Source organism: Lycium barbarum, chromosome 2 (genome assembly GCF_019175385.1).
Source record: "Lycium barbarum isolate Lr01 chromosome 2, ASM1917538v2, whole genome shotgun sequence".
Lineage (NCBI taxonomy): Eukaryota > Viridiplantae > Streptophyta > Magnoliopsida > Solanales > Solanaceae > Lycium > Lycium barbarum.
This window is the reverse complement of record NC_083338.1, coordinates 138,032,873-138,045,423: the sequence shown is the minus strand read 5'-3', so window position 1 is coordinate 138,045,423 and position 12,551 is coordinate 138,032,873. Positions and strand designations below refer to the sequence as shown.

The 12,551-nt window shown below is 35.0% G+C and overlaps 1 long non-coding RNA gene across 1 annotated transcript; it reads left to right on the top strand.

Annotated features, from left to right (window-relative positions):
- Positions 1 to 1,001: 1,001 nt before the first annotated feature.
- Positions 1,002 to 10,610, top strand: LOC132627522 (uncharacterized). Its single transcript, XR_009577892.1, has 10 exons — positions 1,002 to 1,327; positions 1,448 to 2,130; positions 2,225 to 2,303; positions 2,387 to 2,754; positions 2,860 to 2,983; positions 3,064 to 3,377; positions 3,473 to 3,685; positions 3,822 to 3,941; positions 8,156 to 8,216; positions 9,706 to 10,610. It is a non-coding gene; the product is annotated as an uncharacterized LOC132627522 (long non-coding RNA).
- Positions 10,611 to 12,551: the final 1,941 nt, after the last annotated feature.

Here is a 12,551-nt window from a genome sequence, read left to right as displayed (position 1 = left end):
GACCTATTTAAATAACTTGTGTTAAAATATTATTTCATATAAAATATGCAATTATTAGTGCTCAGATAAAAAATGGCATTGTAATAACCGTGCAATAGTATTTTAACAATAAATAAACGTTGTCGTTTAACTGTGCGAAATAAATGCGATGCGTGGGCGTAAGCTGGTAAAATGCCGAAATGATAAAAATTGTGAATTATAATAATAATAATAATAATAAATATAATAATAATAGTGATAATAATAATAATAGTAACTGTAATAGAATAATAAAAAGTGGGTATTAATAAGAGGCTAATAATTATAGTAAAATATAAATATATATTTTTAATTTTTTTATCAAAATATTAGAAGCGTAAATAGGTATTTCGGAGGAGAGGCGGGACAAAATTGGGTGTCAACAACCCCGGCAACACCGACCAATAAGTAATTGCCGGTAAAAAGTTTTGGCGGCCATATTTATTGCCGCTAAAGAGCATATTAATTGCCGCTAAAAGCCATTTTTGTAGTAGTGTCTACAATTTGTTACATGTCAACAATCGGTTTGAAAGAAGCATAAACATTTTAATAAACCATGGAAAATGAGTTAGCAGAGTACTGTGGGAACTGGGAGTGTCATGGGAACATGGCAAACATGTGATCTAACCTAAATTTCACCATAGCCAAAAGTGGCTTCAACCACATCCAAAAACAGCAGGAAACAAAAAAATGAAGAACAAAAATCCATGAGTACGAAGTTTCAGGTTTTCTCTAAAATTTATGAGAAAAGGAACCAAAGTTAGTGGTTTGGTGATTCTGTAAAATTATCTGCCAAACTTACAAACATATATGGAGAATGGAGTAACCATAGATATCGGCAATGTATTCCATCAACACAAGTGAGTTCTTTTTATCAGAACTGTCTGTGTCAATTGATCATTTGGACAATTTCGCAAAATATAAGACATATGAAGCCTACTGTTTGTATTAATTACATCAGTATATAAACTGATAAAAATTGATGAAAAGATGAGTTTAGTTTTCCTAGCCAATAATTATGTTGTGCCAATGGTATGGCTAACTCTTATGGTTTTGCCTTATTTGGTTGTAAAGTAGGTATCTTTTAACTATTCTGAGAATTTTGTGGATGAGGTATACTTAGCCAACTTTTAACCCACTTTAATTATTTTTCAGGGGATATATAATGAGACAGCGACTTGGCATATATGCAATCACTCCTGAAATACCAGACTGGACCTGTAAAGTGTAAGTTGTGGATATATGCAAACCAGGAGAAGGTTCTCACCGAAAGATAAAATATTTGAACATGATCTTTCAAGATGAACAGGTACTTCCATTTTCTAGCAAAATCAATTATTTATGTCTATGTATGTATAACATTTTCGAATCAATTACTTATATTGCCTGCGTATATCTGTTTCGTTATTTTTTTATGAATCATTCACAGGAAGACCAAATAAAAGCTATTAGTTACGGTGATGAAATCTCCTTTTATTAAGATATATTCAAGTTGTTTCACACCTATTTGATAACGGTTGCGCGCATACAAGTACCAAATTTGAGATATGAAAGACCCTTGCATACATTTGAGTGGATTATTGACAAAAAAATCACAGTTGATCCAATTGAAAAAGATAATCCAGATGAGGATGAATTTCCACCACCCACAAAGATGAATCTTACATCATTTGAAGACATCAACAATCAGGCCTCCCAGTCTACCAAAGAGCAGCTTAAGGACGTAGAATTTAGTATGGTTATATTACTTCTTTTCAGTTTAACTTTTAACACATTCATCTATTAAATACAAATTGTTTTGCCAATAGATATACTCGAAATTGTTGTCCGCTGCTTCCCGCCAAGGTTTGTTGCAAAAGTCCGGAAAAGATTGCAAGAACTCATTCTCATTGATACTGAGTAAGTGCATTCGTAAATTTTTCAAAATCCTTATTGTTTTACAATTACAAATATACGACATATTTCCCTTTTTTTATGTAACCAGCAAACAAGCTTTGACCTTCACACTATGGGAAGACACTTTTATTGAGGACGAAGGCAAGAAACTCCTTGACCAATTCCAAAAACGTCCTATTATCTTTGCCAGGCGTATTGGGGTATCCAAGTACAATGGTAAGCTAAATTAGTAACGTAAGTTTGTATTTCATAAATAAAAAATATTATTGCAATTAATTTAGGTATATTACTTTGTACTTTGTTAATGTAGGTACATCGTTGACAACAAAATTTAACACCACAATACAAATTGATCCCCCTTATACCCAATGCCTACAATTGCACACATGGTACGCATTACTCCAATCTATATTGTGCTTGATTCTTCCTAATTATTGTTATCCTAAAGTTTTTTAATTTTTTCCTCGAATAGGGTCACAGAAAACAGAGAAATGCTTGCTTCTTTCAGTCTGAGGAGCACATCTGAATCTGGATCTCTTATCAGCGTTTCAGTAGATGAACAAATAGTCCCAATTGCAAATGTTCAATCACAACAGGACGTTAGTATAATTTCTATTTACATAATTCATAATTTCTGCCCATACTTATCCTTATAATAAGTAGTCTCATTTCCTTTTAATGCATGGGCATTCCTTCTCCATTGAGGCAAAAGTATCACTTCCAAATAAACTCAAAAGTTGCTATGTTTTAATATGTCCCAACTGCAAACAAGAAGTCGGAAGTTTAATAAAAAGAAAGTTTGTGTATGACTTGTAAGCAACGAAATATGTTAATTCCCAGGTATTTTTATCTCTAAGTTTACACATACATCCAGACACAATATTTACCACAATCCTTCTATTCTTATTAAAAAACATATTATCTTTTGTACATATACACTTGCAGGTGCAGATTTGATGTAAATCTCCAAGATGCTTTCGGATCAATAATTGGGATAATTATGGATAAAGAAGCAGAAAAATTATTATCCCTTACCACAGATGAGATTTACGACCTTGCTTCAAATGAGGTGAGCATTCTAACTGAATAATTTACACAATCTCACTTTTCAATTGATCAAACAAAAAGCTAAAATATATTTCTCCCCAGGATGAGTTGCTACCAATGCAGAATATTCAAAGCAAGCTAAATCAGAACTTTTACATAATTCAAGTGAAAAAATCATTCTCCCGCATTTCTCACGCAACATCTGAAAAATTGTACATTTTGTCTTGCACTGAAAAAGGAAAAATCGTACATTCTCTCCCTGAATCACCAAAAACTAATATTGAAGAAGGCAACAAAAGGAAAAAGAAACATTTAGTTTCTTTTGATGAAGAAACAGAAGTACCAACCGAGCGACGTCAATCGCTCAAGCTGAAACAAAAACTGGAGCCAACAACTCCAGTAAAAAAGAAATAAAGGTCACCACAAAATTCTCTTTCTTATTCCTTGTATGAATATATTTATATTATATCTTTATACCCTCTTTCATTCTTTCTAGTAAACACATTTGCAGGATAACCTTTTTTTGCAATCACTTTTGCGTTTTGCGGAACAAAGGTAATTTATATCAAAACCTATTTACCCTATTCCATTACTTAAATGTTCCACAATTTTCTTTTTACAAATTTTTAACATCAACCACAACTAAAATTTATTCATTCTTAAACAATTCTTTTGTACGGAAATCAATTCTCTTTTGAAGCTTGCTTTTGACTTTTTGTCTAAGGTAATAAAAATTGCATTTATTCAATTAATCTTAATTTATTTTGCGCAATTTACTGCTTTCTTATTTCTGCATTTCTATTTCTTTGACTCTATTTATTTATTTCCATATATTACTATCTTTTTGTTTCCAACTAAAGCAATGACTGTGTTGGAGAGAGGAGCTTCAAACAACTGTGTTATCTGAGATCAAAGAGGCGCGATGTTCCCTATTTCTTTAGGGATTTAGTCTGTGAATTCGTCCTCTATGAAATTCCAATGTAAGTCTCTACTTTGAACAAATGATTTTCACTTTCTTTATTATGCATTTATTTTGCCTACTTCTGCTTCACGACTTAAAGTTGTGATTTTGTAACTTTTATAATTCAGACGCTACAAAACCTAAATTTTTGTGTTTTACAATCTTGAAGGATTAATATTAGCTTCTCAACCTTTGTTTGCCATGCAAAAGTTGTACTACGGCAGTTTTGAAGCACCAATCAAGTACTACGGCAGCAGTAATGTTTTCTCCGTTCCAACATAAGTTTTCTTTACCGATATAGTTGTTTATACATGTTGTGTCTATAGATATTAATTTGCAAAGCAATATAGTAGTAGATTGATCTGAACTTCCAAGTATTGACAGTTTTTCAACTAAAGATTACGAGGTGTAAAACTCTCTCATTTCATTTCACATGGTGATAATTTCCCTATCAACCTTGTCTGTTGCTGCATTTGCTCATGTGTTGCACTAGAGAAAAATTAGAGCGAGAAAAAAAAAACTATACTTCTAAGAGTAGGTGTCACGCCCCGAACTATGGCCTGGACGTAACACGACACTCGGTGCCTGACTGCATGTGACCGAGCGAACCACATGGCTTGCTGAATCATCATGATACATAACATAAGCGAAATATAACGTGAATGCATGATGAGCCTTTATAAAAACGTAGTAAGTCATAATACTTAATAAAATGCTTGTTTAAACATGAGTGCGAATATAACATGAATGAGCCAAAATGGCTATACGACTCCGAATGTCTGACATGACATAACTGACTTGTCTAGTCTATGAAACCTCTATCATGAGTCTGACTGGAAAACATACTTACTGGGACAAGGCCCCCAGCATACCTTAGATGCATAACTAATCATAAACAAAAGTTAACTAAACCCCGAATGAGATGGGGCTCACCAATAAGCTGGTACGTGCAGATCCTAATGAGCGGAGGCGTCGTCCTGTAAGTTCGTACCTGATTTATGGATTAAGCTAGGATTCCTAATATCCGTAATGGAAGATTAGGAATACAATAACGAACATAGATACAAAATTCATGTACATACATACATAATTATGGGCTACCAATATGTTGGGTTTAATGCCCTAGGATTTGAACTTCATAGATTTTACGAAACGGATCATGGGGAAGAACGTAGAGATTCCCACATGTGGATGGAAGTTCTACATACCTTAACTTCCTGCTTTTTGAGCGTATCACAATGTCCTTCAATCCCTTCAACTTTAATCTATAGCAATACAGGTCATAGGGACTCTATATTAGCAACAATATTCATGTTTTGTTCATCTAAGCATTTTATCAAACACTTGGTGGGCATGAAGCTCCACAACCTTCATTAATTGTGTTTTCTTCACCCAATCCCCACTCTATTACTTCTAGCTGATTCTACAATCTCAATTAGGTGTAATTAACATCATTCTTCATCACCCACATGAATACAACAATCCAAAGTCAACAATCCAAAACTCTAGCATAGTTCATATAATTCTCTTATCAAACCCATTTACTATTCTCCCAAGAATTCATCAAGTCACAACCATAAATGATTAGGGAGTAGAAACATTACCTTTTTAAAGTCCAATCCTCTTGAATTCGGGTTCTAGGGTTTCCACATCCAACAAAAATGTTCCAATCCTAACTCTATGGATTAGAAGAGTTTACTCAAGTTAGAAAGGGATTAGGGACTTAAATTCAACCTAGAATCATGATAAAAACTTACCTTGGAAGATCTTGAGGTTTGGGACTTGTTCACTATGAGTTTAGAGAGATTTTTCGTGAATGGGGTGTTGAAGAATGATGTTAATTACACCTAATTGAGATTGTAGAATCAGCTAGAAGTAATAGAGTGGGGATTGGGTGAAGAAAACACCATTAATGAAGGTTGTGGAGCTTCATGCCCACCAAGTGTTTGATAAAATGCTTAGATGAACAAAGCATGGATATTGTTGCTAATATAGAGTCCATATGACCTGTATTGCTGTAGATTAAAGTTGAAGGGATTGAAGGACATTGTGATACGCTAAAAAAGCAGGAAGTTAAGGTATGTAGAACTTCCATCCACATGTGGGAATCTCTACGTTCTTCCCCATGATCCGTTTCGTAAAATCTATGAAGTTCAAATCCTAGGGCATTAAACCCAACATATTGGTAGCCCGTAATTATGTATGTATGTACATGAATTTTGTATCTATGTTCGTTATTGTATTCCTAATCTTCCATTACGGATATTAGGAATCCTAGCTTAATCCATAAATCATGAATTCTTCCTCATGTGTTCTCATTATGTTTATATGAAACTTTATGATTTCATCTAGCAAGTTACAAGCATGTTTTCAAGACAAGTATATATATATATATATGATTTCGAACTATTGTTATTACTCATGAACCAAAAACATGTTTTGTAAGACTATGACAAGTTATCTTATGAAACTATACAAGCAAGTTATGATTCATGAACACTATGTACAAGCAAGTTATGATTCATGATATACCATGGGTAGCAAATGCCACTATTTTACATGTTCATGTTTTGGGAGTTGCATTAATTACCGAGGAGGGCTTCAGATAGCCTGAAACTACGTAGCCACCGTAGGATGAGGATCACTCCACCCATGTCCCGGACGATCTCTCATAATGACTGGATCCTTTCATATTTTATCAAATCTCATATTCCCTGGCAAGGACTGAGTGTTCTGCTGGCGGGACGCAAGCACCAGACCATGGATCGGTTATAAGTTATTGCTCTCCCTACTTATCATGTTTTTACTTATGTTATATATATATACATATGTACTCATGCTCATGTTCATGTCCAGGTTTTCAGTTTCAGTTCTTATCATGTTATTCCGTGTTCCATGTTGTTTCTTTCGGTTGCTTTACATACCAGTACATTCAATGTGCTGACGTCCCCTTTTTATTGCCCGGGGGCCTGCATTTCACGATGCAGGTATGAACTTACAGGACGACACCTCCGCTCATTAGGATCTGCACGTACCATCTTATTAGTGAGCCCCATCTCATTCGAGGTTTAGTTAACTTTTGTTTATGATTAGTTATGCATCTAAGGTATGCTGGGGGCCTTGTCCCAGTAAGTATGTTTTCCAGTCAGACTCATGATAGAGGTTTCATAGACTAGACAAGTCAGTTATGTCATGTCAGACATTCGGAGTCGTATAGCCATTTTGGCTCATTCATGTTATTTTCGCACTCATGTTTAAACAAGCATTTTTATTAAGTATTATGACTTACTACGTTTTTATAAAGGCTCATAATGCATTCACGTTATATTCCGCTTATGTTATGTATCATGATGATTCAGCAAGCCATGTGGTTCGCTCGGTCACATGCAGTCAGGCACCGAGTGCCGTGTTACGTCCAGGTCATGGTTCGGGGCGTGACAGTAGGTAATCCTCCTTATTATATTCATCAATTTTAAATAAATAAACAATTTAATGGTGATGTGAACGCTAGACTATATCTGGAGTCTTGTAATGCTGACTTTTTTTTGGGGGTAGAATATTTTCTCTGGTTCAAGTTTTGTTACACTTACTCCTATGTACTTTGTTTTACCTTGATTTTGGCAAGCTATAAAGACCAACTACCAATTACAATTGAAATCCCAGTCTTGAAGCCTCTCTATGTATTACATTTCTCATATGTTGTTACCTTTAATTAGCTTTCTCATGTGCTTGACTTGTTAATGTATCAGCAAGGTATACTATGATCACACATAAATAAGCATGTTAAGCCCCACCAGCCATGTCCATATCTGTAATTTCCTAGAACATGACTGCTTTTCATCTCCTTTTCCGGCTGCACCAGTAACATAAATAATGTCACTTGGAGTTTTACCCATAAGCTCAAACAATGGTAGACCCACTTGTGTGTTTGAGGCTTACTACATAAGCTTTACCGCTGCGTTACTTCATTAAATAGATGGAAAGGTCAGAAATATCCAAAGGGAAGCTTAAAGCTTTTGACAAAAACTAGATCAGAGAATATAACTTCTCAATACACTTTTCCTGAATTATTATTTTGTTATTTCTATGAGATTTCGATTAAGCCATATATTTTGTGACAAATTTGATGTTTCTCTAAAAAGATGAATTTGAGTTGAACTTCTCTTGAAGATTATGCTGAGCTGACTTTTCAAGGAATATTGATTCTAACAAACTTTTTTTTTTATTTCACAGGTTTTTGAAAGTGGAACTTGCTCAAGGCTACAAAAGGGGACGCTGCTCCGATTTTAAGAGGGTAATTTCTGCACCTTTTTTGTTATAATGTTATATGCTTAGTTATAATGCTAAATGGTTGTGCTTTATATTTCATGTTATATTGTATAGATGTGTGTACTTAAGTCATAAATGGGATCAAATGTGATTTATATTTCATGTTATATTGTATAGATGCGTGTACTTAAAGCATAAATGGGATCAAATGGGTATGTTATTGTTATCGTTGTATTTCATATGAGTTAATGTGGAAAAGGAAAACTAAGTCCATTATGGGATAAGAGGAGGAAAATTTCCTAGACTTGTTATGAAAAAAAGATTCCTTTCCTCTAATTGTTTCCTGCCATAATGACTTATTTTTCAAGTTACCTTTGAGGAAAACAAGCTGCAAAATATTTATTATGTGAAAATAAGAAACATAATACTTTTAACTTAATAAATGATGAGAAAAGTGTAGGAAAAATAATCATAGAAAGTTGATGCATGGTTGAGAAGTGCACATGTAATTCTCCTCAAAAAAGTTCCATATTTTTATATGACACTTTTTGCTCTTTTTTTCCTTTAAGCATTTGATGTGCTATATGTCCAATTCTATGTTTAGTTTGTTTAGTTGGCCGATGAGCAAACTTGAAAGTAGACCATTTGGAGTATCAACTCATGACAAATAAAAGGCTTACGGGTGACTGAAAATTAAGCCCCACCAGTCATGTCCATATCTGTAATTTCCTATACTTTTCTTGAAGTAGGGACCAATCTCAAACGATGCTTTGACATGCATGAGTTGCTCTCTCCTATGTTGCACCTTAAGGATTGAATTACTTTTGGCTGACTGGGAAGACTCTGAGGTCCATGATTTTTGCTTGGTTTTCACAGGAATTCTAGGTAAGCCAGTACTTGGCAATATAATCTACATAATGGGCCTATTATTGGGGGAAAAAGAAGAACAAAGGTTTATTTACATATAATTTCTTCTGTCAACTCCATCATGTAATCAACTTGGGATTTAGTGTGGCTATTTTTCTAAGTAGGTGACTACTTGCTCTGAGTTTATGTTGTTTTCTAAATGATTGTTTTAACTGTGTCTCATGGAGTGTCCCTTGCCATGTTTTGCATTAGGGAGTCAATCAGAATCCACATAATTGGTAGTGCTTGTCAGTCGCATTTTCTTTGATCAAATCTGATTTGTAATTTTTGAATTTACTTAATTTCCAATCAGTGTTGCAACTACTTAATGAGGATTTTGAAGGCACGTCTACCCAACTAAGTTCTATTTGATGTTGTCTGTCAGAGAAGAGGCAAATATTATTCCAAACTAATTTTCTGTAGTGGAAGGAAAATGACGACTTTCTCTTACTGAAATCGCCACAGTTCTTGCTACTCTATGCTTATAGTTAATCTGATTTTGTATGAGTGATGATCTAACAAGCGTGCTATATTTCTACTTCACACTTCCTGTACAAATTTTTCATGTCACTTAGAATCTATTTGTATCTTTTTGGGGTTGAATGCAGCTATCAAGACTTGGAAAGAAATTGATGAGTACATACTGGTTTCACAAGCACATGAGGAAACGACGGTAGGAAAGCAACTTCATAGCTTGATGTTGAGGTATTATGCTATCCCATTTTCGAGCTCAAAATTTAGTGATTTCTACTGTTGAAGTAATGTGTTACCTCCGAGGTGGCATACATTTTAGTAAAAAACTTTCCAGTGGCTGGTTTGCTTCAAAATAACATATAGTGAAAACAAGCACGACTTTTTTTTTAATCAAATATATCAATAGGACATGCCTATTTATTTGTTTTATTAATCATCAAATAAAGGTAAAACTACAAAGATCCAGAAAAGCCAAAGTAGGCAAAAATAAAGGAAGAACAAAAATAGCAAAAAAGAAAAGTCCAAAAAGGCAAGGAAATAGGACTGTTGTGCTTGTTGCATCTTTGAAACCTTGTACTAATATTTGCCTGATGCTGTATTTCCTGCGTACAACATCTCCATCCATGCTGCCTGATGTTGCTGATGCTGTAGAATTATAAGAATTATCCACGCTCCAACTGCAGTTGCATTACCTCTGGTCATCCTATCTTCAAAGTTCTTGATCTAATATTTGGATAATACTATTTGTCTAGGTTCAGCAGCCTTCTACCTTGAGAAGGAAGATCTGTGTATTGCTTATATTCTACTGATCCCGGCAGAATGACTTGATTTACAATATAATCTGCTAGACTATTTCCCTCCCTCTTGACATGTTGAAACTTAACCTCACACAGATGTTTTATCTCCTTTTCCGGCTGCACCAGTAATATGAACAAAATCCCTTGGAGTTTTACCCATAAACTCAAAAAATGGTAGACCCACTTGTGTGTTTGAGGCTTACTACATAAGCTTTACTAATGTCAGCAGTGACTGCTTCATTGATCATTGGAGCATTTTTTTATGGAATGCAGGTGCCCAACTAGGAAAATCAGGGTACAATTGATGGAGGTTATTGCAATTCTATGCTTGGACGTATATGTGCTCTTTAAGAAAAGTCTACAACCAACTACAGCTACTTGAATCCAGATTGTAGTCCCTTACACGAAGAACATCAAAAATTTCACAACTTCTCTCTTTCTAACAAACTTGGCAATATAATAGTGTAACTTTGTTCCGCACAATATGAAGCATATTATCTTTATATAAAGCATATTTAACTTGATAGTACTGGTTCCTTTTTGTTGGTTAAACTCCTGTTAAACAAATAAGGAAGTACCTTTCGAAAATCGAACCACTTTTATATAACATCACTCGCCCATGCTTTGCACGGGCTCGGGCCATCTAGTTTCTATTATATAGAAAAGGCTTAAGTTTCCAAGTTTTGACATATCTGTTTTCATGTCAATAAATTTCAAATCAAGGGTATATTGGTCATTGTCGTTATTAATTGATAATGCTAACCTACGTGTCTTTTAGTTATGTAGCCATTTTTTTCGGCCCCGCCACCTGATTACTTAATCAATTCTTATGTACTGTAAAACCACTGGTCCCTCTTGTTCTCCAACGCATGTTCGTTCCTTGCTGATGTGTCACTACCCAACAGGAGGGCCATGACGGGCACCCGAAGCTAACCCACCGGGCACCTCTCATTATACTTTCACAATCATATCTAGGTGAGCCACATGGCCTACTAATAATCTCTACGCATCAATAATGCCCTTTCCATTGGGATAAGTCACTTTTATGTCAACATCAACAAACATGCATATACATATACCGAAGCCGACGAGGCTGACAAAATGATATACAAAATATGAGCCGACAAGGCTACAAGACATCTAATTGTACACAACTGTCTACGAGCCTCTAGAAAGAGTGTGTACATCATATAGACGGGACAGGGCCCCGCCATGCCCATATATACACAAAAGAATAGTACCAACAGCAGCAGCTCCGAATCAAGTGGAGCTCCTCTAAGCAGTCTCTGAATAAGCAGCCTAAGGATCAAGTCTATCTCTCTGTCCACCTGCGAGCATGACGCAGTGTCCACAAATAAGAGGACGTCAGTATGGATAATGTACTGAGTATTTAATGCATAATCAATAACATAATAGAAGCATGAACGATAACATAAGAAAGAAGAGTCATGGGATGATAGAGCCATTTATACCTCTAGCGACGTTCATCGTGTTCACTTACCTTTCATCTAATGGGAACCTTCCATTACATACACTTATATATATAGTAGTATCATACCCGACCACAGAGGTTTGGTGTCTTACTGTTATATCCCGTACTTTCGCATGTTCGGGAAAATTCGAATGATTTTGATTTGCAAGGAATAAGGCCATATGTTGATTTGAATTCACATATGGGTGTGTTGTTCATGAAAAATATTAGTGTGGAAACACGGAGGAAGGCCAAGGGCAAAAATTGGAATTTTGAAAATTAGTTTCGGGAATTACAAAACGAGAATTATTATTATTGGGCTCAAAATAAATAAGAAAATGGAGGCCCAATTTGAAGAAGGTGGCCGGCCAAAGCATGGCCCAAACCCATAAAATGGTCATGTGATTTCCATGTGGTCACTAATCAAAGTATTCATATTATATATATACACTTAGCCATTAGAAGGATCAACAAACAAAACAAAAAAAAGATGAAGAACAAAGGGGCAAGCCATTCGGCCAAGACCCTAAGAAATTGGGTCTTGGAAATCTTGCTTCCAAAATATTTTTCTTGTGGTATTTGCACTAATTCAAGGTCCCTCTACAACATGGTGCAATTATTTGGGAAGAAAGGGCACTAGTTTCTTCAATGGAACAACACATTTGAGTGAAGAAGTTGAAGAGAAAAGGTAAGAATTCATTCCATATTATTA